General features: G+C 39.6%; 1 pseudogene; it reads left to right on the top strand.

Moving 5' to 3' along the window:
- Positions 1 to 1,585: 1,585 nt before the first annotated feature.
- On the top strand, positions 1,586 to 6,078 carry LOC112082165 (annotated as a pseudogene).
- Positions 6,079 to 27,370: the final 21,292 nt, after the last annotated feature.

Here is a 27,370-nt window from a genome sequence, read left to right as displayed (position 1 = left end):
ATCCAGAGGTTTGTTCTTCTTATGTAATAACTGCAGTTTTTTGTTTTGGAAAGTTTTTTCAAGCGTTGTTGACCTGTAGAAGACTGCATAACGGTCCAGGTTATATTCAATCGTTTGTTAACTGTAATGAATAAATAATTGCTAAATACGAAAAAGTTTTATCGACTAATTGTTAAGTTGCCTAAGAGACTTACATTATTTTGTGCAGTGAGAAAAGATGTCTCTGACAGTTCGAGTTGTTCCAGGGGAGTGGAGAAACAAGAGTGATGGTAGCTGGGAGCCTCACCCAGTGATATGATCAAGACCAGCTTAGGAACTGAGGAGATTGAAAGAGAACAAGGAGAGCCTGAACCGGAATCGAATGAAGACCAAGAGCAGCTGAAACCTGAGGAAGCAAGTATAGACGAAGACAAAGACTTGCATATTCCGATTGGTCCAATGACGAGATCAAGAGCAATGAAGTTCAAGCAAGCTTTTCACAAGCTACTACACACCATTCAGGGCAATCTTAAGTGTGCTAATCCAACTACATTGGTTGTGATACAAGCCACTTAAGAATTCATCGAGAGAGGTGTTGTGACTTGTGCTCTTTTTCCCTTCGTTTGGTTTTGTCCCAATTGGGTTTTCCAAACAAGGTTTTTAATGAGGCTTGTTCACAACACTTTTACAAAAGGCCTCTTGATGGAAACTTAGCCCATTTTGTTCACCAGATGCGATTAAGGAAGAGAGGAGCCTATTTTCAAAATTCAATTTAGTCTAAGTCTTAGTCATTGAGTCTTTAAATCGTCTTAGTTGTCTTTGTTATTTCCTATGTGTTCGAGACTCTATATGTATTGCTCTTGTCTTTCTTTCCAATCTATCAAACCTTTTATTTCTAAAACTCTCTCTAAATCGTTTGATCACCAGCTTGAGTAGTGAATTTGGATTATATCCTTTCATTACAAGCACTTTTATTTCTGTTGATAGTCTAAGAGATCTTTCATCTCTCTTAGAAGTATCAAGGCGTTTTCCCCAAGTTACACCATATTTCATCAGTTCATATTCATTCCTTTCATTCCGCAATACCCCAAACCATCAAATTTCGAGATCACAATCGTTGGAGAGTAGTCCAGGGCTTGATCCTCATCTAGGATCATATCAAGTGGTATCAGAGCAAATCTCCAAACCCAGGTTGTGTCCTTTCGTGTTTAACGATTTTATGACTTTTCATATTCTATTTTGATCGTGACGATTTGTGTGACACTAGTCGGATCGTGTTCTCTAGCATCTGATCTCTCTAGTTTATATTACAAGTCATCCAGAATTTCAAAGAAATTTCATAGAGAGAATTAGGGTTTCTCAAAGTCCGATTGTCGTATCATGTTCTGTATCAAATTTGATCAATTTTTAAACTAGCGTGTGTAGTCTTCGAGCTCTTTTACTGATTCTTTTACTTGTCATCTGAACAGGTACAATGGAGGAATCGGCTCATGAGAAAGAAGACCCCGCGAACCCAAGCGGATCGACAAACAAACTTATGATGGACGCTATGATGACTCAAATGATGTCTCTCATGCGGCGGGAGTTTTAAAGTATGAGATCTGACATGGAGAAGATAGTTTCGGACAAACCAAGAAAGAGCAGTGCCCATTCGGCTTCGGAGCAATACTACAGCAACTCCTCTAGAGCTCGTTCATCAAGAAGAAGAGCAAGCGATAGAGAAGAAAGAAAGCCAAGGTCTAGCGATCCTATGGGCAGCCTCAAGCTCACGATTTCTGAATTCAGAGGCACAGCTGATCCGGAAGAGTATTTGGAGTGGGAAAAGAAGATTGAACTTGTGTTTAACTGCCGAGACTACACCACCGAGCACAAGATAATGCTGGCCCCAACAGATTTTAAAGACTATGCCCTAAGTTGGTGGGATAACCTAATTACAACCAGAAGAAGAATCGGAGAAGATCCCATCGAATCATGGAACCAATTGAAGGCGATCATGAGAAGAAGATTTGTACCAAGTCATTACCACAGAGAACTGCATTTCAAACTCAAGAGTTTAACCCAAGGAAGCCGATCTGTAGAAGAATACTACAAGGAGATGGAAACTCTCATGATCTGATATTCGTGAAGACAGGGAAGCAACGATGGCTAGATTCATGGGGGGATTAAACAGAGAAATTATTGATCGATTAGAGGTGCATCACTACGTGGAACTAGAGGAACTGTTGCACAAGGCTATTATGTTCGAGAAACAGCTCAAGAGAAGAAACTATAAACCTAGCTACGGATCCAACAAGCCAAGTTTTCAGAAGGATGAGAAAACAAGTTTCCAAAAGGAGTTTAAGCCATTCTTCAAGTCTAAGGGTGAATAACAGAGCGTCAAAGGAAAAGAAGTGGTGACTACCTCCAGGAATAGAGATATTCAGTGTTACAAGTGCAAGGGGTATGGTCACTATGCGAGTAGCTGTTCCAACAAGAAGATAATGATCATTAAAGAGAATGGAGAAGTGGAAACTGAAGAAGAACAGTCTGAAGATGAGGAACAAATAGAGATGCCTGCTCGAGGAGAACTATTGGTAACTAGAAGGACTCTGAATGTTCAAACCAAGACCGAGGGAAACGAGCAAAGGGAAAAATTATTTCACAGCCGATGTATGGTGCAGGGAAAAGTATGCAGCTTAGTAATAGATGGTGGAAGCTGTACTAACGTGGCTAGTGAGTCTATGGTAAAAAAGTTAGGTTTGAAACTAATGAAGAGGCCGAAACCTTACAAGCTACAATGGCTAAATGAGGCTGGAGAAATGGAGGTCAAAAATCAAGTTATGGTGCTAATACCGATAGGCAAATACCAGGATGAGATTCTGTGTGATGTCTTGCCTATGGATGCGGGGCATATCTTACTTGGAAGACCATGGCAATCAGATAGAAGGGTTATGCACGATGGTTTCACAAACCGTTATTCCTTTGACTATCACGGCAAGAAAACTACTTTGGTTCCCTTAACTCCTCAAGAAGTTCAGCAGGACCAGATCGCTATGAAGAAGAACAAAGTGCAAACCACCTCTACAAACTCTCTATCAACAAGCCTCATGATCACCAAACCAAAGGGAAGTCAACTCCCAAACTATTTACTAGTTTTCAAAGAATGCTTTAACCTAAATATGCCTACGCAGGATATTCCTAGCAAGATAAGACTACTTCTGCAGGAATTCAAAGACGTATTTCCGGAGGAGAATCCGCAGGACTTACCACCAATAAGAGGCATTGAGCATCAGATTGACTTTATACCCGGAGCCTCACTTCCGAACAAACCAGCCTATAGGACTAATCCTTTGCAGACCAAAGAGCTTCAAAAGCAAGTCACCGAGCTCATGAACAAGGGACACATTCGTGAGAGCATGAGATCATGCGCAGTTCCTGTTTTACTTGTTCCAAAGAAAGATGGCAGCTGGAGAATGTGTGTAGATTGTAGAGCCATCAATAATATCACGGTGAAGTATCGACACCCTATATCTAGATTAGATGACATGCTTGATGAATTACATGGTTCTAGCATCTTTTCTAAGGTAGATCTTAAGAGTGGATATCACCAGATTAGAATGAAAGAGGGTGATGAATGGAAAACTGCTTTTAAGACTAAACAGGGCTTATACGAATGGTTAGTCATGCCCTTTGGATTAACCAATTCACCTAGCACGTTTATGAGATTGATGAATCATGTTCTTAGAGCTTATATAGGTCATTTTGTTGTGGTATACTTTGATGACATTTTAATTTACAGCAAAAGCTTAGATGAACATGTGGAGCATCTTAGAAAGGTTTTAGAAGTGCTTAGAAAGGAGACCTTGTATGCGAACTTAAAGAAATGCACTTTTGGAACAGATAACCTTGTCTTTTTAGGTTTTGTTGTGAGTGCAGATGGAATCAAGGTTGATGAGGACAAGATCAAAGCTATTAAAGACTGGCCGAGTCCAAAGTCTGTTAGTGAAGTAAGAAGCTTTCATGGACTTGCGGGTTTCTATAGAAGATTTGTCAAGGACTTTAGCACTCTAGCGGCTCCCCTCACTGAGGTTATCAAGAAAAACGTGGGATTCAAATGGGAACAAGATCAAGAAGAGGCATTTCAAACTTTGAAGGATAAGCTTACTCATTCCCCGGTGCTTTCTCTCCCTGACTTTACTAAAACTTTTGAGATAGAATACGATGCCTCAGGTATTGGTATTGGTGCTGTTCTTATGCAGGAAAAGAGGCCCATTGCATTCTTCAGTGAGAAACTTGGAGGAGCTACACTGAATTACCCTACATATGACAAGGAGCTGTATGCGCTTGTGAGAGCTCTCCAAACATGGCAACACTATCTCTGGCCTAAAGAATTCGTCATTCACACTGACCATGAGTCCCTCAAGTATCTAAAAGGCCAACAGAAGCTGAACAAAAGACATGCTAAGTGGATCTAGTTCATCGAGACTTTTCCATATGTCATCAAGTACAAGAAAGGTAAAGATAATGTGGTAGCCGATGCATTGTCTCGCAGGTATGTTCTCTTGAACTCTTTAGAGACCAAACTGCTCGGTTTTGAACACATTAAGAGTCTATATCCTACTGATGCTGATTTTAAAGATATATATGCTTCGTGTGAGAAGTTTGGTAGTGGGAAATACTATAGAGCTGATGATTTCCTGTTCTTTGAAAACCGTCTATGTGTGCCTAACTCTTCTATTCGAGATCTTTTTGTCAATGAAGCTCACGCAGGTGGACTAATGGGTCACTTTGGCGTTGCCAAAACTCTAAGTACAGTCCAAGAACACTTCTATTGGCCACATATGAAGAAAGACATCAAGAGGGCATGTGAACGATGTGTTACTTGCAAGCAAGCCAAGGCTAAGAAACAACCCTACGGTTTGTATACTCCTTTGCCTATTCCTTTGCATCCATGGCACGATATTTCTATGGACTTTGTAGTTGGATTGCCTAGGACCAAGACAGGTAAGGATTCTATCTTTGTGGTTGTAGATAGGTTCTCTAAAATGGCTCATTTTATTCCATGTAATAAGACCGATGATGCCATGAATGTTGCTAACTTGTTCTTTAGAGATATCGTACGATTGCATGGCATGCCTAGAACTATAGTTTCTGATAGAGATACTAAGTTCCTTAGTTTCTTTTGGAAAACTCTCTGGCCTAAGCTAGGAACTAAACTGCTTTTCTCTACCACATGTCATCCGCAATCTGACGGTCAAACTGAAGTAGTTAATAGAACTTTGTCCACCTTGTTGCGTGCATTGATTAAAAAGAATCTTAAAACTTGGGAAGAATGTTTACCACATGTAGAATTCGCCTATAATCATGCTAAGCATTCTGCATCTCAGTTCTCACCATTTGAAATCGTTTACGGATTCAATCCTACTTCACCTTTGGATCTAATGCCTTTACCTTTGAGTGAAAGAGTTAGCTTAGATGGAAAGAAAAGGGCAGAGCTAGTGAAAACGATCCATGAGAAGGTGCGCATCAACATTGACAATAAAACTAAGTACTACGCCAAGCATGCAAACAAGAACCGAAAGGAGATGGTCTTTGAAGAAGGAGATGGTGTGGATTTACTTAAGGAAAGACAGATTTCCCAATGAAAGAAAGTCTAAGCTCATGCCGCGAATCGATGGACCTTTCAAGATCGTCAAGAAGATCAATAATTATGCCTATCAGCTGGACCTTCAAGGTAAGTATTCTGTGAGTTCGAGTTTCAATGTTTCTGACTTAGTTCCTTTTCTTGCAGAAGATACAGATTTGAGGACAAATCCCTTTCAAGTGGGAGAGGATGATATGATCAAGACCAGCTTAGGAACTGAGGAGATTGAAGGAGAACAAGGAGAGCCTGAACCAGAATCGAATGAAGACCAAGAGCAGCTGAAACCTGAGGAAGCAAGTATAGACGAAGACAAAGACTTGCATATTCCGATTGGTCCAATGACGAGATCAAGAGCAATGAAGTTCAAGCAAGCTTTTCACAAGCTACTACACACCATTCAGGGCAATCTTAAGTGTGCTAATCCAACTACATTGGTTTGTGATACAAGCCACTTAAGAATTCATCAAGAGAGGTGATAACACCGTAATTTGACCACTTTTATGGATCGTTTTGAAATACTTTTTCTATGTTTTTAATTGCTTTTAAGTACTTTTATCACGTTTTTCTAGTATTTGTAGTTCCAAGACTCTTTTCAGGTAACTTAGGGAAAAGCTTAACTAATGGATAGAAAACCAGATTTCAGCTCAGAGTCAAACCGTCAGAAGTTCACCCCTGATTGAAGGCCTTCTCACCGTCTGATCCAGCTCAAATTTGGAGATCTTAAAGATGGAAGTATCAGCTTTCCAGTGCACTTTACAGATTGGCAATCCAACGGTTCAATCAAAAGATACGCGAAGAGCAAGATGTCCCGTAAACCAGCCGACAAACACTTCCCGCGGTCAGGAGCATCCCGACCGCGGCAAACCACTCATCCACCGCGGTCACACTTGTCCCGACCGTGGCCTTCAACCTCCGAGCCCAAAAAGCCCATTTCTGAAGCCCACATTTGGAGAAACCCTAAGTGACGTCTAGAGAGGTCTTGAGCACTATAAATACATGTCTTAGGAGCCCTAGAAATCGTGTAACCTTAGAGAACCGAATTATTTTACTTCATACTTTCATTGTTTTTGCTTTAGCTTTTAGGGAGAGAGAGATTTGTTCTCTTGAACCCTTGTTCTTTCTTTTTCAATTTCGGTTTCTATTCTACTTCTTAGTATTATGTCTTTAATTCGTTCATCATGTCTGAGTAGTTTTATTGTTGGGATTAAGGGATTTTCGATGGGGATTTATATGTTCGGTGAGGATTCCATTGGCTATTGAGCTGAATCTTAGAACTTTTTCTTCTGAATTCGTTTTTACTGCATGAGAGTAGCGTCATGAACTACAATCTGATCCAGATGCTTGGTGACACGAAAGTGTTCATCAGGTATCAGATCTAGTTTGGGAGAGCAAAACAAACATAGGAGTGGAAACCTACCTATGGGCGATTTGTGAATTAGGACGAGTCTTAAACATAATGCATCTCTTCTCTTCCAGGGCCAGAGTGGAAACCTACTGGTCAGGGTTGAGAGAGATAGTTGTCTATGATCACGACAATGGCGTATTCATACGTCCGTGACTCCAGTTCGAAAAGTTTAAGCTAAGATCTTACAAAATTTCCTCTCTAGCAATGTTTTGAATCGTTCGTACCCCTGAGAAAACTTCCCTGAACCCCAACGCTTTCTTTTCCATTGATTTACACCGATTTTATTTAAAGATTTAGTTCAATATTGCCTTTCATTTTTAGTTCATTTTCATTTAAGCATTAGAATATCCGTTTTTATCATTTTTAGTCATTTTCGTTAAGTTTAGTTATTACGTCATTTAATTTCCGTATTCTCTTTTAATATTTCGTTTTTAGATTTTAAACACACTACCAAACCCCCACAAAACCGTTTTTTGTTTTAGACTTCCTTACTTTAACTTATTTCAAAGGCTTTTTGCAGGAAAAGATCCTCCTTCCCTGTGGATTCGATCCCTAAGTACTACAATCGATCAGCTGTGCACTTGCGGCTATTGATTTCAATTAGGGTAAAACTTGACACCCATAACACACCACACATCAAATTTTTGGCGCCGTTGCCGGGGAAAACACACGTTTTCTTTTCTGCAAAACCCCGAGAAAGGTTAGTAAATCGACTCTAGAACCCCATTTTCTGCAACTTTCCATTTTTCGGTTATTTTGTTTCCATTTCAGAAGATATGGATCCTTTAAATCGAAATATACACTATGAGGAAGGTTTCTATAACACTCCTCAAGCCACCAGACGCAGAGAGAAGCATCTACGCGATCTCTACGAAAAAACTCAACCCGAAGACAACAGAACGTTCCAGAAAGAGCCCTACGCACCTCAAATGGCAAACCCTATATACTCTATGCATCGCCTACCTCACCAGGTTCTCCAGCAAGATGAGAACGTCCAGCTCAGCAACAGACTGAGTCAGCTCGAAGGCGTGATCAGACAATTCATAGAAGCTCAAGCAACCGCTACAACTGCTCTAAACAAAAGGATTGATGGGATATCGAAACTTTTCAATGAAAAAATCGATAACCTAGCCTCACAAGTCAATTCAATAGAAGAACGTGCAACCAAGTATGCAGCTATGATTGCTAACAGGTTCAACAGCATGGAAGAAGAGCAAGCAAAGCACAACTATGAGCTTCGCAACACCAAAAACAAAGTCATGGACCTGGATTTCAAACTTGATGACGTGGACAAAGCCCTAAACAAAGCTAAGAACGAGTCTTATGACTTTACAGTCGAAGTTTCAGAGAAGGTTTACAAAGTCATCGACAAAACCGAAGAGCTTGACTCAACCATGGACAAAGTAGTCTATGCTATTGATGAAGTTGAAGAAAAGGTTGAGGAGATCATGCAAGGACTTGGAGAGCAGATTCCAGCAACCAAAACTAAAGACTCAAGTCCAGAGAGGAAGTACATCAAGCCAGAAGACCCAGGAGACCACCCAGGAGGCAAAGGAGGAAGCAACAGCAGCATAGCAGCTCGGAGACAAACTCCCGCAGTCGCGTTGGCTCTGACCGCGGCCAACAAACGCTCCCCCACGGTCGTGATGGGTCTACCCGCGGCCTATGGTCGCTTCCCCGCGGTCGCGTCACCTGCAGTCAAGACCAACCGTAAAAACGTTCCAAAACAGTCCCGTTCAGCTCATGCAAGCATCTGTACATCTGGTACACCTCCTGGGATGACTAAACCACTTCAGCAACAACTGGTTTGCTCCATAAGCACCCAAAGATCTGAAGATGAGGACAAGTCATGGCCTTGCAACATGGCTTTGTCTTGTGAAGATGAGTATGAAGAGCAATACTCTGAAGATGAAGAGTATGGGTTGTTTGTAGAAGATCCAAACGCAGGATATTCCTCAGAAGACGACTCAGGAGAAATTCAATGGATCATCAACAACATCAGTAGAGAGAAGCTAATAGAGTTCAACAACGTAGTCAGGTCATTCCCTGCTCATTTAAGCTTTGATGAAATCTGGAAACTTGGTCGTTTGCAAGTCTTTTTCAGGTACTGCAAGGAGTCTAAAGAGGATATCCATAGATCCTTTATGAGAGCTCGATACATGACAACACCAGAAGCAGCTGTCTATGCGATTCACCTCAAAAACCCGGAAGAGTGCAGCCACTACACCAACAAAATCAGCAAAGAAAAGCTCGATGAATTCAATGATGTGGTTCGAAATTTACCTGAAGGAATCACGTTTGCCAAAGCTTGCAAGGACTTCATGATAGGCCACTACTTCTGTGAAAGCAAAGAATCAATCCCTGAGATAGAGGACTTGTTCAATCATGCCAGAAGAGGTAAACCTGTTCGAACACTTCATAAAATAGAAGGTGTAGGTCAGTTTCTTATCTCTTGTTCTATTAGAGGAGAAATGTTTAAAAAAAGTGCTATGTGATTCTGGAGCTTGTCTTAACATGATGTCCAAGGCAATTGCTTTGAGACTTGGTATTAGACACCTGCGCAGGACTAGAGCAAAGATTAGTCTAGCTGATGATTCAAATGCAACACCTCAAGGAATAGCTCATGAAATTCCTTTGAGAATAGGAGATTGCATAGTGCCTGTCGACTTCTACATTGTCGAAACAAGAGATGCAACATATCCAGTATTCTGAGATGGTTTTTTCTAGCAACTTCCGGAGCTATAATGGACTGGCCAAACCGGAGGATTTCATTTGCTAATATCGACAAAGATGTCTTCACAGAAGCTGTTCCATACAACAGCAAAGCAGGAAAACGTTCTGCAGCAGAAGAGTTTGAAGAAGAACTTTGGAGTGACGAAGAACCTGCTAAGCAAAGCAAGGAGATGTCGAAAAAGACTTGTCTCAGGACAAGGTCTTCTTCATTGGAATAAGTCACGTCTAACACCAAAAGTCGAGCTAAACGACTTAAAACAGAAGCGCTTAATGGGAGGCAACCCATTTAGGTATTGTTTTCTTTAGAATTTTTCTTTCTTTTTCTTTTGATCTTTTTCTTTTTCTTAGTTTCAGGTGTTTCTTATAAAACAAAAAAGCCAAAAAATAAAAATAAAAAAAAAACCAGAAAAAACCAAAAAGAAGGTTGGTACCTGACTGCTCGGCCCAGCAGGAACCAAGGAGAAGCGGGAAGAGGCCGCGATATAAGCCCCCGCGGTCGCAGACGTTCGGACCGCGGGAAACCTACCGTCGGCCGCGGTCGCGTAGTCCTGACCGCGGCCAAGTGCTTGTTTTCCGCGGTCGTGCAGCCCTGACCGCGGCACTTGGTCGTTGAGATCCAAACCCGACCCAAACCACCGCTTTCACCTCATTTCACCTCAGCAATCACCCTCCACCTCATTCATCACCCTCCACCACCTTCATCACCACCTAATCACCTTCCCAAACCCCTTCGAATGAATCCGGTTCATCTCCACCAGCATCCCGGATCCAGGTAAGTTCTCTTTGTCCTTACCAATTCGATTATCTATGCATTTTTCTCATCCAATCTTGACTTGTTTCACACTGAGGACAGTGTGATTTAAGTCTGGGGGAGGATTTCATCCCTTTCTAACCACTTTTCTTTCATGAGTCTAGCATTATCTACATTTTTTTTTTTTTTGCATTTTCTTCAAAGTTTTTCAAAACCGGTTTTCAAAAAAAAATACGTTTTAAAGGGAATGGTGAACATGAATCAATGATAATTGACTGTGTGCTTTAGACTGTTCCTAGTGACTTGCTCATTCATGATTTAGGACTAGATTAGGCGGTAGCTAAGCACATTTGAAACGAAGTACCCCAGAGGAATTTGAATGATTTTGATTTAGATGAAGGGATACACTAGCTCTGTTTTATTTGGACTTAATTTTCTCATTGAAGCATTAGACCAGGGAAACGAATCATACATTCAGGACTCCTTTATCCTTTTACCACTCTCTGTTGATCCTGAATGGCTAGTTCATCTTTAGCTAGTTCCCCACCTTAACCAATCCTCTTTCAAACCACATGCACTCTTGTTTTCTATTGTCTTACATGCAGATAAGTCAAAAACGTTGGAGAGAAAGAGGAACGACGCAGTTTTCAGTCACCAAGGACAGAGACCTGCGATTTGCCGGAAAAGTTCCCGGAAGGATTCAACACAAGAGAAACTCAGCTTGCCTTAGAAAAATCTCAAACTTTGGTACAATCTCGTCCTCTAGTCTCTCTCTCTTTAAAAGGCATTTCCTTTCCCAAAAAAAAAAAAAAAAAAAATCCGAAAATAAGAAAAGAAAGGAGATAAAAGCCTTAGAGAGTCTAGAGAGGTCGAATTTTAAGTCCCAAGGCAACTGGAGTTCGATATTATGGAGTTTTGAAGATTGTTTTCTGATTCCCGGAAAGAATCTAAGTCTGGGGGAATAGCTGTTTACAACAAAGGAGGAAGGATTATGCAACAACATTTGGCAAGAAGAAGTGACTGAAAACTGTGGTCATCAACAGGTCCTTATCTCTCTTGCCGTTTTGCATATTATCTTGCATCCTACAGATCTTCAGGTAACCCGAAACACTTTAACTCCACCACTTAAATAGCCCTTTAATGTCAAACGTCGTCTACCCTGGATAATGTCTTTAATGAGAACTCACTATTGAACTTAATGAATGTAGAGAGCTAGTTTACTGAAATCAAGATTTAAATTGTTTAAGTTTTGCATGACGGAAAAAGTGGACTAGTATCTCTTGTGCATTAGTGAGAATTTTCTAGACTAAGTTGTGGATTGATGCACTATCTTTGGTCCTAGTCTAGAGTTCATGTCTATGAGATTTGTGCATTCCCTATTTTTGTTTTCACTTAACCAGTTTAGACTTTTGCTTTGTTTGAGGACAAACAAAGGTTTAAGTCTGGGGGAGTTGATAACACCGTATTTTGACCACTTTTATGGATCGTTTTGAAATACTTTTTCTATGTTTTTAATTGCTTTTAAGTACTTTTATCACGTTTTTCTAGTATTTGTAGTTCCAAGACTCTTTTCAGGTAACTTAGGGAAAAGCTTAACAAAATGGATAGAAAATCAGATTTCAGCTCAGAGTCAAACCGTCAGAAGTTCACCCCTGATTGAAGGCCTTCTCACCGTCTGATTCAGCTCAAATTTGGAGACCTTAAAGATGGAAGTATCTGCTTTCCAGTGCACTTTACAGCTTGGCAATCCAACGGTTCAATCAAAAGATACGCGAAGAGCAAGATGTCCCGTAAACCAGCCGGCAAGCATTTCCACCCGCGGCCAACAAGCATTTTCCCGCGGTCAGGAGCATCCCGACCGCGGCAAACCACCCATTCCCCGCGGTCAGATCACTCCCGACCGCGGCCATCAACCTCCGAGCCCAAAAAGCCCATTTCTGAAACCCACATTTGGAGAAACCCTAAGTGACGTCTAGAGAGGTCTTGAGCACTATAAATACATGTCTTAGGAGCCCTAGAAATCGTGTAACCTTAGAGAACCGAATTATTTTACTTCATACTTTCATTGTTTTTGCTTTAGCTTTTAGGGAGAGAGAGATTTGTTCTCTTGAACCCTTGTTCTTTCTTTTTCAATTTCGGTTTCTATTCTACTTCTTAATATTATGTCTTTAATTTCGTTCATCATGTCTGAGTAGTTTTATTGTTGGGATTAAGGGATTTTCGATGGGGATTTATATGTTCGGTGAGGATTCCATTGGCTATTGAGCTGAATCTTAGAACTTTTTCTTCTGAATTTGTTTTTACTGCATGAGAGTAGCGTCATGAACTACAATCTGATCCAGATGCTTGGTGACACGAAAGTGTTCATCAGGTATCAGATCTAGTTTGGGAGAGCAAAACAAACATAGGAGTGGAAACCTACCTATGGGCGATTTGTGAATTAGGACGAGTCTTAAACATAATGCATCTCTTCTCTTCCAGGGCCAGAGTGGAAACCTACTGGTCAGGGTTGAGAGAGATAGTTGTCTATGATCACGACAGTGGCGTATTCATACGTCCGTGACTCCAGTTCGAAAAGTTTAAGCTAAGATCTTACAAAATTTCCTCTCTAGCAATGTTTTGAATCGTTCGTACCCCTGAGAAAACTTCCCTGAACCCCAACGCTTTCTTTTCCATTGATTTACACCGATTTTCTTTAAAGCTTTAGTTCAATATTGCCTTTCCTTTTTAGTTCATTTTCATTTAAGCATTAGAATATCCGTTTTTATCCGTTTTAGTCATTTTCGTTAAGTTTAGTTATTACGTCATTTAATTTCCGTATTCTCTTTTAATATTTCGTTTTTAGATTTTAAACACACTACCAAACCCCCACAAAACCTTTTTTTGTTCTAGACTTCCTTACTTTAACTTATTTCAAAGGCTTTTTGCAGGAAAAGATCCTCCTTCCCTGTGGATTCGATCCTTAAGTACTACAATCGATCAGCTATGCACTTGCGGCTATTGATTTCAATTAGGGTAAAACTTGACACCCACAACACACCACACATCAAGAGGTGTTGTGACTTGTGCTCTTTTTCCCTTCGTTTGGTTTTGTCCCAATTGGGTTTTCCAAACAAGGTTTTTAATGAGGCTTGTTCACAACACTTTTACAAAAGGCCTCTTGATGGAAACTTAGCCCATTTCGTTCACCAGATGCGATCAAGGAAGAGAGGAGCCTATTTTCAAAATTCAAACTAGTCTAAGTCTTAGTCATTGAGTCTTTAAGTCGTCTTAGTTGTCTTTGTTATTTCCTATGTGTTCGAGACTCTATATGTATTGCTTTTGTCTTTCTTTCCAATCTATCAAACCTTTTATTTCTTAAACTCTCTCTAAATCATTTGATCACCAGCTTGAGTAGTGAATTCGGATTATATCCTTTCATTACAAGCACTTTTATTTCTGTTGATAGTCTAAGAGATCTTTCATCTCTCTTAGAAGTATCAAGGCGTTTTCCCCAAGTTACACCATATTTCATCAGTTCATATTCATTCCCTTCATTCCGCAATACCCCAAACCATCAAATTTCGAGATCAAAATCGTTGGAGAGTAGTCCAGGGCTTGATCCTCATCTAGGATCATATCACCCAGATTTGGAAAAAAAATTACTAACACCGTCTTTCTTAGATAATGTGTGACATCCGAAGAATTTCATTAAGAGCAAAAGAGGATATTTGCTTGGAAAACCTTATATCTAGCAAATCTCATCTCTTACCTTATTTATAAAATGAGTTCGTGGCAGAGAAGGGAAAAAGAGTTTAGAACAGCAAAGCCCTGCTAGAGTCACATTTGAGCAGCCACCATCAAAACAGCTCGAAGGAGAAGCCATTCAAACAACCTAGAAGGCTGATTCGACGTCTTCTGGAATGAGAGTCGGGTGATCAAATCAGTTGCACAAAACTTGGTAAGGTAATTCTAGACCCTCATCTCTAGCTATAGCTGCAAACGGATCCTTATGTGCAGTTGTCTTCTAAAAGTATGAGTGTTTTCCCGAGCCATATTTGCAAAGATCCAATCCGCGAGCAGGTGACTTGTGAAGCGTTTTTCCGGCGATCTAGGAAGCTTCAGAAGGCGATCTACATACCATCGTGAAGATCTTTAATCCAGATTTTCAGATCCATCTTCCGATATCCAATCTGAGCTGTGACAAGAAAGTTATGATCGTTTTTCTGTTGGATGTCAAATCTGTCCGAAGGTGAACCATGTTTGTTATTCATCAAGTGGCAAAGGTGAGGCGGGACTTGTGGATCTATAGGTTGTCTTAGACATAGTTGCATATGTGTGTGCTGAACTTAGAATTAGAGATTGATTGATAATTAAAACGAACATGAATGATTCTTCGAGAACTGTTGTATATATTGTTGATTGGTGTTAGTCTAGGCGCGTTAGAGCGCATGATTGATACCGGCCTATGGACGAATTGCTTGCTGGTCTTCACGAAGGACGTTTCGCGAAGTGGGACCATGGCTGGACCATACACAGAGGAAGTATGGCCAGTACAGGGGCTGACGGGCCTGTGAGATTTGTGGCTGACGAGTCACCAGATTTAAACAGTGTGATGTTCTCGTGAGTGGAAACTTGTGTGTTAGGTTTCTGTGTACTTGTGAAATATTTTGATTGTTATTTGTTTAATCTTAGCTTAAGTAGACATAGATATGCTTATGTTTAATTCTTCGTATAGATCAAGTGGAAAGGTAGGATCGTTCTCACTGAGTATCTTCAAAATGCTCACCCCTCTTTTCCCTTTCAGGTGTAGTTTAAAAGATCATTTTGGCGTGAAATGCAAGTCAAGTTATTCAATAGGGTTTCTCTAGGTTAGAGTGTTTCAATTTGGTATCAGAGCAGATTAGCCAAACCCGTTCAAACCCGGGAGGCATTTTGGGACTTGCTCGAATTTTGAATCGCTTTTAAAATAAAATAAAATAAAAAAAACAAAAACTTCTATTTCTATTTTAGATTTTTGGCATTAAAAAAAAGGGTTTTTGAATTTTGGATTCAAAAAAAAATTATCAATTTTTAAATGTTTTGTAATTTTCTTTTCCTTAATATTTTCAAATTTCCTTTGGAATAAAAGAATGGCCCAAATCCAAGTTCATTTGTTGAAGACTTCAGCATTAATAAGATGGAATAGAATCCAAGAGAGGTATGGAGATCTACTGTGCAGCATATCCGTTGGAATGTCACGGTGAAATGGTTTTGAAGGACGCGAAGGTGGGGTCGATAACCAAGTGGGGGAGAGGCAACTCCGAAATCGAAGACGAATTTCATTTCAAGTGGGGGAGTTTGTGACATCCCGAGAATCTCATTAAAGGCAAAAGAGGACATTTGCTTGGAAAATCCTATATTTAGCAAACTTCATCTTTTACCCTATTTATAAAATGAGTTCGTGGCAGAGAAGGAATAAAGAGTTCAGAACAGCAAAACCCTTCTGGAGTCACATTTGAGCAGCCACCATCAAAACAGCTCGAAGGAGAAGCCATTGCAGCAACCTAGAAGGCTATGACATGAGAGATAATCGGGTGATAAAATCAGTTGAGACCGGCACGAAACTTGGTAAGGTCATTCTAGACCCTCATATCTAGCTATAGCCCCAAACGGATTCTTATTTGGAGTTGTCTTCTAAAGGTTATGAGTGTTTTCCGAACCATATTTGCAAAGGTCTGATCCGCGAGCAGCTGACTTGTGAAGCGTTTTCCGGCGATCTAGGAAGCTTCAGAAGACGATCAACATACCATCGTGAAGATCTTTAATCCAGCTTTTCAGATCCATCTTCCGATATCCAATCTGAGCTGTGACAAGAAAGTTATGATCGTTTTTCTGTTGGATGTCAAATCTGTCCGAAGGTGAACCATATTTGTTATTCATCAAGTGGCAAAGGTGAGGCGGGACTTGTGGATCTATAGGTTGTCTTAGACATAGTTGCATATGTGTGTGCTGAACTTAGAATTAGAGATTGATTGATAATTAAAACGAACATGAATGATTCTTTGAGAACTGTTGTATATATTGTTTATTGGTGTTAGTCTAGGCGCGTTAGAGCGCATGATTGATACCGGCCTATGGAGGAATTGCTTGCTGGTCTTCACGAAGGACGTTTCGCGAAGTGGGACCATGGCTGGACCATACACAGAGGAAGTATGGCCAGTACAGGGGCTGACGGGCCTGTGAGATTTGTGGCTGACGAGTCACCAGATTTAAACAGTGTGATGTTCTCGTGAGTGGAAACTTGTGTGTTAGGTTTCTGTGTACTTGTGAAATATTTTGATTGTTGTTTGTTTAATCTTAGGTTAAGTAGACATAGATATGCTTATGTTTAATTCTTCGTATAGATCAAGTGGAAAGGTAGGATCGTTCTCACTGAGTATCTTCAAAATGCTCACCCCTCTTTTCCCTTTCAGGTGTTGTTTAAAAGATCATTTTGGCGTGAAATGCAAGTCAAGTTATTCAATAGGGTTTCTCTAGGTTAGAGTGTTTCAATTTGGTATCAGCGCAGATTAGCCAAACCGGTTCTGACCTGGGAGGCATTTTGGGACTTGTTCGAATTTTGAATCGCTTTAAATAAAAAAACAAAAAAAAAACAAAAACTTTTATTTATATTTTAGATTTTTGGCATTAAAAAAAAAGGTTTTTGAATTTTGGATTTCAAAAAAAAACAAATTTATCAATTTTTAAATGTTTTGAAATTTTCTTTTCCTTAATATTTTCAAATTTCATTTGGAATAAAAGAATGGGCCAAATCCAAGTTCATTTGTTGAAGACTTCAGCATTGATAAGATGGAATAGAATCCAAGAGAGGTATGGAGATCTACTGTGTATCATATCCGTTGGGATGTCACGGTGAAATGATTTTGAAGGACGCGAAGGTGGGGTCGATAACCAAGTGGGGGAGAGGCAACTCCGAAATAGAGGACGAATTTCATTTCAAGTGGGGGAGTTTGTGACATCCCAAAAATCTCATTAAAAGCAAAAGATTACATTTGCTTAGAAAACCCTATATCTAGCAAACCTCATCTTTTACCCTATTTATAATGAGTTCGTGGCAGAGAAGGAAAAAAGAGTTCAGAACAGCAAAGCCCTTCTGGAATCACATTTGAGCAGCCACCATCAAAACAGCTCGAAGGAGAAGCCAGTGCAGCAACCTAGAAGGCTGATTCGACGTCTTCTGGCATGAGAGATAATCGGGTGATCAAATCAGTTCAGATCGGCACGAAACTTGGTAAGGTGATTTTAGACCCTCATATCTAGCTATAGCCCAAAACGGATCCTTATTTGGAGTTGTCATCTAAAAGTTATGAGTGTTTTCCCGAACCATATTTGCAAAGGTCCGATCCGCGAGCAGCTGACTTGTGAAGCGTTTTCCGGCGATCTAGGTAGCTTCAGAAGACGATATACATACCAACGTGAAGATCTTTAATCCAGCTTTTCAGATCCATCTTCCGATATCCAATCTGAAATGTGACAAGAAAGTTATGATCGTTTTCTGTTGGATGTCAAATCTGTCCGAAGGTGAACCATATTTGTTATTCATCAAGTGGCAAAGGTGAGGCGGGACTTGTGAATCTATAGGTTGTCTTAGACATAGTTGTATCTGTAAGTGCTGAACTTAGAATTAGAGATTGATTGATAATTAAAACGAACATGAGTGATTCTTTGATAACTGTTGTATGTATTGTTGATTGATGTTAGTCTAGGCGCGTTAGATCGCATGATTGATACCGGCCTATGGACGAATTGCTTGCTGGTCTTCACGAAGGACGTTTTGCGAAGTGGGACCATGGCTGGACGATACACAGAGGAAGTATGGCCAGTACAGGGGCTGACGGGCCTGTGAGATTTGTGGCTGACGAGTCACCAGATTTAAACAGTGTGACGTTCTTGTGAGTGGGAACTTGTGTGTTAGGTTTCTGTGTACTTGTGAAATATTTTGATTGTTGTTTGTTTAATCTTAGGTTAAGTAGACACATACATGCTTATGTTTAATTCTTCATATAGATCAAGTGGACAGGTAGGATCGTTCTCACTGAGTATCTTCAAAATGCTCACCCCTCTTTTCCCTTTCATGTGTTGTTTAAAAGATCATTTTGGCGTGGAATGCAAGTCAAGTTATTCAATAGGGTTTCTCCAGGTTAGGGTGTTTCGATTTGGTATCAGAGCAGGTTAGTCAAACCAGTTCTGACCCGGGAGGCATTTTGGGACTTGTTCGAATTTTGAATCGCTTTAAAAAAAAAACAAAAAAACACAAAAACTTCTATTTCTATTTTAGATTTTTGGCATTAAAAAAAAGGTTTTTGAATTTTGAATTTCAAAAAAAAAACAAAATTATCAATTTTTAAATGTTTTGAAATTTTCTTTTCCTTAATATTTTCAAATTTCATTTAGAATAAAAGAATGGGCCAAATCCAAGTTCATTTGTTGAAGACTTCAGCATTGATAAGATGGAATAGAATCCAAGAGAGGTATGGAGATCTACTGTGTATCATATCCGTTGGGATGTCACGGTGAAATGATTTTGAAGGACGCGAAGGTGGGGTCGATAACCAAGTGGGGGAGAGGCAACTCCGAAATAGAGGACGAATTTCATTTCAAGTGGGGGAGTTTGTGACATCCCAAAAATCTCATTAAAAGCAAAAGATTACATTTGCTTGGAAAACCCTATATCTAGCAAACCTCATCTTTTACCCTATTTATAATGAGTTCGTGGCAGAGAAGGAAAAAAGAGTTCAGAACAGCAAAGCCCTTCTGGAATCACATTTGAGCAGCCACCATCAAAACAGCTCGAAGGAGAAGCCATTGCAGCAACCTAGAAGGCTGATTCGACGTCTTCTGACATGAGAGATAATCGGGTGATAAAATCAGTTGAGATCGGCACGAAACTTGGTAAGGTGATTCTAGACCCTCATATCTAGCTATAGCCCCAAACGGATCCTTATTTGGAGTTGTCTTATAACAGTTATGAGTGTTTTCCCGAACCATATTTGCAAAGGTCCGATCCGCGAGCAGCTGACTTGTGAAGCGTTTTCCGGCGATCTAGGAAGCTTCAGAAGACGATCAACATACAATCGTGAAGATCATTAATCCAGCTTTTTAGATCCATATTCTGATATCCAATCTGATCTGTTACAAGAAAGTTATGATTGTTTTTCTGTTGGATGTCAAATCTGTCCGAAGGTGAACCATATTTGTTATTCATCAAGTGGCAAAGGTGAGGCGGGACTTGAGGATCTGTAGGTTGTCTTAGAAATAGTTGTATATGTGTGTGCTGAACTTATAATTAGAGATTGATTGATAATTAAAACGAACATGAATGATTCTTTGAGAACTGCTGTATGTATTGTTGATTGATGTTAGTCTAGGCGCGTTAGAGCGCATGATTGATACCGGCCTATGGACGAATTGCTTGCTGGTCTTCACGAAGAACGTTTCGCGAAGTGGGACCATGGCTGGACCATACACAGAGGAAGTATGGCCAGTACAGGGGCTGACGGCCCTGTGAGATTTGTGGCTGACAAGACACCAGATTTAAACAGTGTGACGTTCTCGTAAGTGGGAACTTGTGTTTTAGGTTTCTGTGTACTTGTGAAATATTTTGATTATCGTTTGTCTAATCTTAGGTTAAGTAGACATATATCTGTTTATGTTTAATTCATCGTATAGATCAAGTGGACAGGTAGGATCGTTCTCACTGAGTATCTTCAAAATGCTCACCCATCTTTTCCCTTTCAGGTGTTGTTTAAAAGATCGTTTTGGCGTGGAATGCAAGTCAAGTTATTCAATAGGTTTTCTCCAGGTTAGGGTGTTTTGATTTGGTATCAGAGCAGGTTAGCCAAACCGGTTCTGACCCGGGAGGCATATTGGGACTTGTTCGAATTTTGAATCGCTTTTAAAAAAAAGAAACAAAATAACACAAAAACTTCTATTTCTATTTTAGATTTTTTGCATTAAAAAAAAAAGGTTTTTGAATTTGGGATTTCAAAAAAAAACAAAATTATCAATTTTTAAATGTTTTGAAATTTTCTTTTCCTTAATATTTTCAAATTTCATTTGGAATAAAAGAATGGGCCAAATCCAAGTTCATTTGTTGAAGACTTCAGCATTGATAAGATGTAATAGAATCCAAGAGAGGTATGGAGATCTACTGTGCAGCATATCCGTTGGGATGTCACGGTGAAATGATTTTGAAGGACACGAAACTGGGGTCGATAACCAAGTGGGGGAGAAGCAACTCCAAAATAGAGGACGAATTTCATTTCAAGTGGGGGAGTTTGTGACATCCCAAGAATCTCATTAAAGGCAAAAGATGACATTTGCTTGAAAATCCCTATATCTAGCAAACCTCATCTTTTATCCTATATATAAAATGAGTTTGTGGCAGAGAAGGAAAAAAGAGTTCAGAATAGCAAAGCCCTTCTGGAGTCACATTTGAGCAGCCACCATCAAAACAGCTCGAAGGAGAAGCCATTGCAGCAACCTAGAAGGCTGATTCGACGTCTTCTGGCATGATAGATAATCGGGTGATCAAATCAGTTCAGATCGGCATGAAACTTGGTAAGGTGATTTTAGACCCCATATCTAGCTATAGCCCCAAACGGATCCTTATTTGGAGTTGTCTTATAAAAGTTATGAGTGTTTTCCCGAACCATATTTGCAAAGGTCCGATCCGCGAGCAGCTGACTTGTGAAGCGTTTTCCGGCGATCTAGGAAGCTTCAAAAGACGATCAACATACCATCGTGAAGATCTTTAATCCAGCTTTTCAGATCCATATTCCGATATCCAATCTGAGCTGTGACAAGAAAGTTATGATTGTTTTTCTGTTGGATGTCAAATCTGTCCGAAGGTAAACCATATTTGTTATTCATCAAGTGGCAAAGGTGAGGCGGGACTTGAGGATCTATAGGTTGTCTTAGAAATAGTTGTATATGTGTGTGCTGAACTTATAATTAGAGATTGATTGATAATTAAAACGAACATGAATGATTCTTTGAGAACTGTTGTATGTATTGTTGATTGATGTTAGTCTAGGCGCGTTAGAGCGCATGATTGATACCGGCCTATGGACGAATTGCTTGCTGGTCTTCACGAAGAACGTTTCGCGAAGTGGGACCATGGCTGGACCATACACAGAGGAAGTATGGCCAGTACAGGGGCTGACGGCCCTGTGAGATTTGTGGCTGACGAGACACCAGATTTAAACAGTGTGACGTTCTCGTAAGTGGGAACTTGTGTTTTAGGTTTCTGTGTACTTGTGAAATATTTTGATTATCGTTTGTCTAATCTTAGATTAAGTAGACATATATATGTTTATGTTTAATTCATCGTATAGATCAAGTGGACAGATAGGATCGTTCTCACTGAGTATCTTCAAACTGCTCACCCATCTTTTCCCTTTCAGGTGTTGTTTAAAAGATCGTTTTGGCGTGGAATGCAAGTCAAGTTATTCAATAGGTTTTCTCCAGGTTAGGGTGTTTCGATTTGGTATCAGAGCAGGTTAGCCAAACCGGTTCTGACCCGGGAGGCATATTGGGACTTGTTCGAATTTTGAATCGCTTTTAAAAAAAAGAAACAAAATAACACAAAAACTTCTATTTCTATTTTAGATTTTTTGCATTAAAAAAAGGTTTTTGAATTTGGGATTTAAAAAAAAAACAAAATTATCAATTTTTAAATGTTTTGAAATTTTCTTTTCCTTAATATTTTCAAATTTCATTTGGAATAAAAGAATGGGCCAAATCCAAGTTCATTTGTTGAAGACTTCAGCATTGATAAGATGTAATAGAATCCAAGAGAGGTATGGAGATCTACTGTGCAGCATATCCGTTGGGATGTCACGGTGAAATGATTTTGAAGGACACGAAACTGGGGTCGATAACCAAGTGGGGGAGAAGCAACTCCAAAATAGAGGACGAATTTCATTTCAAGTGGGGGAGTTTGTGACATCCCAAGAATCTCATTAAAGGCAAAAGATGACATTTGCTTGGAAATCCCTATATCTAGCAAACCTCATCTTTTATCCTATATATAAAATGAGTTTGTGGCAGAGAAGGAAAAAAGAGTTCAGAACAGCAAAGCCCTTCTGGAGTCACATTTGAGCAGCCACCATCAAAACAGCTCGAAGGAGAAGCCATTGCAGCAACCTAGAAGGCTGATTCGACGTCTTCTGGCATGATAGATAATCGGGTGATCAAATCAGTTCAGATCGGCATGAAACTTGGTAAGGTGATTTTAGACCCCATATCTAGCTATAGCCCCAAACGGATCCTTATTTGTAGTTGTCTTATAAAAGTTATGAGTGTTTTCCCGAACCATATTTGCAAAGGTCCGATCCGCGAGCAGCTGACTTGTGAAGCGTTTTCCGGCGATCTAGGAAGCTTCAAAAGACGATCAACATACCATCGTGAAGATCTTTAATCCAGCTTTTCAGATCCATATTCCGATATCCAATCTGAGCTGTGACAAGAAAGTTATGATTGTTTTTCTGTTGGATGTCAAATCTGTCCGAAGGTAAACCATATTTGTTATTCATCAAGTGGCAAAGGTGAGGCGAGACTTGAGGATCTATAGGTTGTCTTAGAAATAGTTTTATATGTGTGTGCTGAACTTATAATTAGAGATTGATTGATAATTAAAACGAACATGAATGATTCTTTGAGAACTGTTGTATGTATTGTTGATTGATGTTAGTCTAGGCGCGTTAGAGCGCATGATTGATACCGGCCTGTGGACGAATTGCTTGCTGGTCTTCACGAAGAACGTTTCGCGAAGTGGGACCATGGCTGGACCATACACAGAGGAATTATGGCCAGTACAGGGCTGACGGCCCTGTGAGATTTGTGGCTGACAAGACACCAGATTTAAACAGTGTGACGTTCTCGTAAGTGGGAACTTGTGTTTTAGGTTTCTGTGTACTTGTGAAATATTTTGATTATCGTTTGTCTAATCTTAGGTTAAGTAGACATATATCTGTTTATGTTTAATTCATCGTATAGATCAAGTGGACAGGTAGGATCGTTCTCACTGAGTATCTTCAAAATGCTCACCCATCTTTTCCCTTTCAGGTGTTGTTTAAAAGATCGTTTTGGCGTGGAATGCAAGTCAAGTTATTCAATAGGTTTTCTCCAGGTTAGGGTGTTTTGATTTGGTATCAGAGCAGGTTAGCCAAACCGGTTCTGACCTGGGAGGCATATTGGGACTTGTTCGAATTTTGAATCGCTTTTAAAAAAAAGAAACAAAATAACACAAAAACTTCTATTTCTATTTTAGATTTTTTGCATTAAAAAAAAAGGTTTTTGAATTTGGGATTTCAAAAAAAACAAAATTATCAATTTTTAAATGTTTTGAAATATTCTTTTCCTTAATATTTTCAAATTTCATTTGGAATAAAAGAATGGGCCAAATCCAAGTTCATTTGTTGAAGACTTCAGCATTGATAAGATGTAATAGAATCCAAGAGAGGTATGGAGATCTACTGTGCAGCATATCCGTTGGGATGTCACGGTGAAATGATTTTGAAGGACACGAAACTGGGGTCGATAACCAAGTGGGGGAGAAGCAACTCCAAAATAGAGGACGAATTTCATTTCAAGTGGGGGAGTTTGTGACATCCCAAGAATCTCATTAAAGGCAAAAGCTGACATTTGCTTGAAAATCACTATATCTAGCAAACCTCATCTTTTATCCTATATATAAAATGAGTTTGTGGCAGAGAAGGAAAAAAGAGTTCAGAACAGCAAAAGCCCTTCTGGAGTCACATTTGAGCAGCCACCATCAAAACAGCTCGAAGGAGAAGCCATTGCAGCAACCTAGAAGGCTGATTCGACGTCTTCTGGCATGATAGATAATCGGGTGATCAAATCAGTTCAGATCGGCATGAAACTTGGTAAGGTGATTTTAGACCCCATATCTAGCTATAGCCCCAAACGGATCCTTATTTGGAGTTGTCTTATAAAAGTTATGAGTGTTTTCCCGAACCATATTTGCAAAGGTCCGATCCGCGAGCAGCTGACTTGTGAAGCGTTTTCCGGCGATCTAGGAAGCTTCAAAAGACGATCAACATACCATCGTGAAGATCTTTAATCCAGCTTTTCAGATCCATATTCCGATATCCAATCTGAGCTGTGACAAGAAAGTTATGATTGTTTTTCTGTTGGATGTCAAATCTGTCCGAAGGTAAACCATATTTGTTATTCATCAAGTGGCAAAGGTGAGGCGGGACTTGAGGATCTATAGGTTGTCTTAGAAATAGTTGTATATGTGTGTGCTGAACTTATAATTAGAGATTGATTGATAATTAAAACGAACATGAATGATTCTTTGAGAACTGTTGTATGTATTGTTGATTGATGTTAGTCTAGGCGCGTTAGAGCGCATGATTGATACCGGCCTATGGACGAATTGCTTGCTGGTCTTCACGAAGAACGTTTCGCGAAGTGGGACCATGGCTGGACCATACACAGAGGAAGTATGGCCAGTACAGGGGCTGACGGCCCTGTGAGATTTGTGGCTGACGAGACACCAGATTTAAACAGTGTGACGTTCTCGTAAGTGGGAACTTGTGTTTTAGGTTTCTGTGTACTTGTGAAATATTTTGATTATCGTTTGTCTAATCTTAGATTAAGTAGACATATATATGTTTATGTTTAATTCATCGTATAGATCAAGTGGACAGATAGGATCGTTCTCACTGAGTATCTTCAAACTGCTCACCCATCTTTTCCCTTTCAGGTGTTGTTTAAAAGATCGTTTTGGCGTGGAATGCAAGTCAAGTTATTCAATAGGTTTTCTCCAGGTTAGGGTGTTTCGATTTGGTATCAGAGCAGGTTAGCCAAACCGGTTCTGACCCGGGAGGCATATTGGGACTTGTTCGAATTTTGAATCGCTTTTAAAAAAAAGAAACAAAATAACACAAAAACTTCTATTTCTATTTTAGATTTTTTGCATTAAAAAAAAAAGGTTTTTGAATTTGGGATTTCAAAAAAAAACAAAATTATCAATTTTTAAATGTTTTGAAATTTTCTTTTCCTTAATATTTTCAAATTTCATTTGGAAAAAAAGAATGGGCCAAATCCAAGTTCATTTGTTGAAGACTTCAGCATTGATAAGATGTAATAGAATCCAAGAGAGGTATGGAGATCTACTGTGCAGCATATCCGTTGGGATGTCACGGTGAAATGATTTTGAAGGACACGAAACTGGGGTCGATAACCAAGTGGGGGAGAAGCAACTCCAAAATAGAGGACGAATTTCATTTCAAGTGGGGGAGTTTGTGACATCCCAAGAATCTCATTAAAGGCAAAAGATGACATTTGCTTGAAAATCCCTATATCTAGCAAACCTCATCTTTTATCCTATATATAAAATGAGTTTGTGGCAGAGAAGGAAAAAGAGTTCAGAACAGCAAAGCCCTTCTGGAGTCACATTTGAGCAGCCACCATCAAAACAGCTCGAAGGAGAAGCCATTGCAGCAACCTAGAAGGCTGATTCGACGTCTTCTGGCATGATAGATAATCGGGTGATCAAATCAGTTCAGATCGGCATGAAACTTGGTAAGGTGATTTTAGACCCCATATCTAGCTATAGCCCCAAACGGATCCTTATTTGGAGTTGTCTTATAAAAGTTATGAGTGTTTTCCCGAACCATATTTGCAAAGGTCCGATCCGCGAGCAGCTGACTTGTGAAGCGTTTTCCGGCGATCTAGGAAGCTTCAAAAGACGATCAACATTCCATCGTGAAGATCTTTAATCCAGCTTTTCAGATCCATATTCCGATATCCAATCTGAGCTGTGACAAGAAAGTTATGATTGTTTTTCTGTTGGATGTCAAATCTGTCCGAAGGTAAACCATATTTGTTATTCATCAAGTGGCAAAGGTGAGGCGGGACTTGAGGATCTATAGGTTGTCTTAGAAATAGTTGTATATGTGTGTGCTGAACTTATAATTAGAGATTGATTGATAATTAAAACGAACATGAATGATTCTTTGAGAACTGTTGTATGTATTGTTGATTGATGTTAGTCTAGGCGCGTTAGAGCGCATGATTGATACCGGCCTATGGACGAATTGCTTGCTGGTCTTCATGAAGAACGTTTCGCGAAGTGGGACCATGGCTGGACCATACACAGAGGAAGTATGGCCAGTACAGGGGCTGACGGCCCTGTGAGATTTGTGGCTGACAAGACACCAGATTTAAACAGTGTGACGTTCTCGTAAGTGGGAACTTGTGTTTTAGGTTTCTGTGTACTTGTGAAATATTTTGATTATCGTTTGTCTAATCTTAGGTTAAGTAGACATATATATGTTTATGTTTAATTCATCGTATAGATCAAGTGGACAGGTAGGATCGTTCTCACTGAGTATCTTCAAAATGCTCACCCATCTTTTCCCTTTCAGGTGTTGTTAAAAAGATCGTTTTGGCGTGGAATGCAAGTCAAGTTATTCAATAGGTTTTCTCCAGGTTAGGGTGTTTCGATTTGGTATCAGAGCAGGTTAACCAAACCGGTTCTGACCCGGGAGGCATATTGGAACTTGTTTGAATTTTGAATCGCTTTTAAAAAAAAGAAACAAAATAACACAAAAACTTCTATTTCTATTTTAGATTTTTTGCATTAAAAAAAAAGGTTTTTGAATTTGGGATTTCAAAAAAAAAACAAAATTATCAATTTTTAAATGTTTTGAAATTTTCTTTTCCTTAATATTTTCAAATTTCATTTGGAAAAAAAGAATGGGCCAAATCCAAGTTCATTTGTTGAAGACTTCAGCATTGATAAGATGTAATAGAATCCAAGAGAGGTATGGAGATCTACTGTGCAGCATATCCGTTGGGATGTCACGGTGAAATGATTTTGAAG

This window comes from Eutrema salsugineum, unplaced genomic scaffold, assembly GCF_000478725.1.
Source record: "Eutrema salsugineum unplaced genomic scaffold, Eutsalg1_0 scaffold_1, whole genome shotgun sequence".
NCBI classification, from domain to species: domain Eukaryota; kingdom Viridiplantae; phylum Streptophyta; class Magnoliopsida; order Brassicales; family Brassicaceae; genus Eutrema; species Eutrema salsugineum.
The sequence above is the reverse complement of the archived record's forward strand: the minus strand, read 5'-3'. Positions and strand labels throughout refer to the sequence as shown.